The sequence below is a fragment of the Lutra lutra genome, chromosome 8 (genome assembly GCF_902655055.1).
Source record: "Lutra lutra chromosome 8, mLutLut1.2, whole genome shotgun sequence".
NCBI lineage: Eukaryota > Metazoa > Chordata > Mammalia > Carnivora > Mustelidae > Lutra > Lutra lutra.
In genome coordinates this window covers 53,540,653-53,543,515 of record NC_062285.1, presented here as the reverse complement: position 1 = coordinate 53,543,515, position 2,863 = coordinate 53,540,653, and the positions used below count along the sequence as shown (strand labels likewise).

At 32.9% G+C, this 2,863-nt stretch overlaps 1 pseudogene; it reads left to right on the top strand.

Annotated features, from left to right (window-relative positions):
* Positions 1-1,090: 1,090 nt before the first annotated feature.
* Positions 1,091-2,055, top strand: LOC125107361 (olfactory receptor 6C6-like; annotated as a pseudogene).
* The last annotated feature ends 808 nt before the right edge of the window (positions 2,056-2,863 follow it).

The following is a 2,863-nucleotide window of genomic DNA, read 5'->3' as shown; positions in this document are numbered from 1 at the left end:
TTTCCTCTTAAATTATTGAATTTTTTATAATGTTATAAGAGAAAGAATGTTCATCATTTATTTTTATTTTTTTAAATCCTTTTTAAAAGATTTATTTATTTATTTATTTGACAGAGAGAAATCGTAAGTTGGCAGAGAGGCAGGCAGAGAGAGAGAGGAGGAAGCAGGTTCCCCTCCAAGCAGAGAGCCCAATGCGGAGCTCGATCACAGGATCCTGAGATCATGACCTGAGCCGAAGGCAGAGGCTTTAACCCACTGAGCCACCCAGTCACCCCTCATCATTTATTTTTGACCCATTTCTACCGTATTCCCATAGGAGGAAAATTATACCAATGTCTCCTAGATATGGTAAGTCACTTATAGTGTGCAATAAATATCTGGATCATATATGAAAGCAATACCTCAAGTACAAGTCAGGTAGTATCCACTGACTTTTGAACTGTAATATATTTTTCTATTTTTATGTAGATTCAATCATCAAAACTTCATGATCAAATACAACTGATATGAGAACACTGATGTGTTAGAAACCAAAGAAAATAATATTAAGTGAAATGAGACCAAAAAAACAATGGGGAATAACTGCATCGTGGAAAAATAAATAATGGTATATATCATGAAATTTCAATCATAGAGAAATATATAACTCATTGTTTCTATATTTCACATATATTTAAGCATTATTTTTGAATAAACATTGCGAATTGACATTCATTTAATTTTTTAGATGTTACAAGAACTTTTCAAAAATTTTTAAGCTGTACGTAGAAAACACATTTAAAGTCAAGCTTATGTTCTATTTAGACACTTTAAGAGAACTCAGCTCATTTGGAAATGATTAGCTAAAATGTACATTATCTTTTAAGTTCAAATAGAGAAAAGGAAAAATTTAATATTGTTGTTAACATAGCTGTTACTTAAATGGAACAATAAGGTAGGGGCTGCCTAGGTTGATAAATGTTATAATTTTAAGTATTGTCTTCTTATTAAGTTGGATCAGCCTTTTAACTTATTTACATATTTACTATGTTTTTTTTTTTTTTTCTGTAGCTTTTTAAAAAAATCCTTATTTCCACTTCTGGAGTTGTTTTCCTATGTCTATTTCATAAGACTCAAATCTGAAATGAGGAATCAGTCAAGAGAGATGGAGTACATTCTCCTAGGATTGACCGATGACCCACAACTGCAAATTGTGATTTTCATATTTCTCTTTATAAACTATGTATTGAGTATGATGGGGAACTTCACCATCATTCTTCTTACGTTGCTAGATCCCCACCTCAAGACTCCCATGTATTTTTTCCTCCGAAATTTCTCATTCATGGAAGCTTCATTGACAACAGTCTGTATTCCCAGATACCTGATAAGCATTGTGACTAAAAACAAAATAATTACCTACGATGGTTGTGCATCTCAGTTATTCTTTTTCCTCTTACTAGAAATTACAGAATTTTACCTACTGGCTGCCATGTCTTTTGACCGGTATGTAGTAATCTGAAAACCTCTACATTACCCCATCATTATGAACAACAAAGTGTGTTACCAACTTCTATTTAGTTCGTGGACAGTTGGCTTTCTGCTTTCATTTGCACCATTGGCTGTGGGACTAACACTGGATTTCTGTGCTTCCAGAGTAATTGATCATTTCATGTGTGACATTTCCCCTGTACTGCAGCTTTCCTGCACTGACACTCATTTCTTGGAATTGCTTTCATTTGTCTTAGCTATTGTACACTCATGGTCACTTTGCTTTTAGTGACTCTTTCTTACACATATATTATCAAGACCATTCTAAAAATCCCCTCTGCTCAGAAAAGAACAAAGGCTTTTTCTACTTGTTCTTCTCATATGATTGTAGTCTCCCTTACTTATGGTAGCTGTATCTTTAATTACATAAAGCCAACAGCAAAGGAAAGGGTGACTTTATCCAAAGGTGTAACTGTTATTTACACCTCGGTTGCCCCTTTATTAAACCCTTTCATTTATGCTCTCAGAAACCAGCAAGTGAAACAAGCTTTCAAGGACACACTCCAAAAGATTATCTCTTTTTTCAAAAAAATGAAGAGGAAATTTAATTTAAAAAAATCTTAGATAAAAAAGTAAATAAAATTTTTGACTTATATGTTTACTTATTCTGTCCTTCAATTAGTTCACCTCATAATATTTTTTCACCCCACAATATTTTAACCAAACTTTTCAGCGAAGTGCATCTTTTCCTTCCTACTTCTCTTTACTATCATAGTTCCTTTCAGAGATCAAGGTGAGTCATCTATTAGGTTATCAACACAAATATGAAATTTCTTTTATTTTCCAGAACATGGTACTGACCTCCTGAAAAAAAAAACCCAATTTTAAATTGATATATATCATAAGATTTTAATAAAATTTTACAGACATCAATATAACAACATGTACTACCACTGGGACTCTAGGAAGCACTTCAAATATAAGTCGATTGTTTTCAACAAGGAAGGAAAAAGGCAGGCTTCAAGTTATAAAAAGCACATATGTTCTAAAATGGAGCAGGATTTCATCTGGTAGGTCTACTATAGACCTGAAAATTTGGAGTGAATAAGAATCACACACCTGTTTGGATTACTTCAAAACAAAGTCAAAGTTCTCATTCCTAAAATGTCTTTTCAATATACCTGTAGTACAGTGTAGAAACATGGACTCTAGGTAATTGTAATACAGGTGGTTTCCCTGACAGTTTCCTTTTTTAATATCAAAACCTATGTGAGCAGTTTTTTATTTTATAGACATTGCTATGTTAAATGTATCGTGATTGGGTATTTGGGTATTGGAATCTGAGAGACAAGTTGGAGGACTAATGTTTTAAACTAAGTGAGTTATTTGAGAGTTG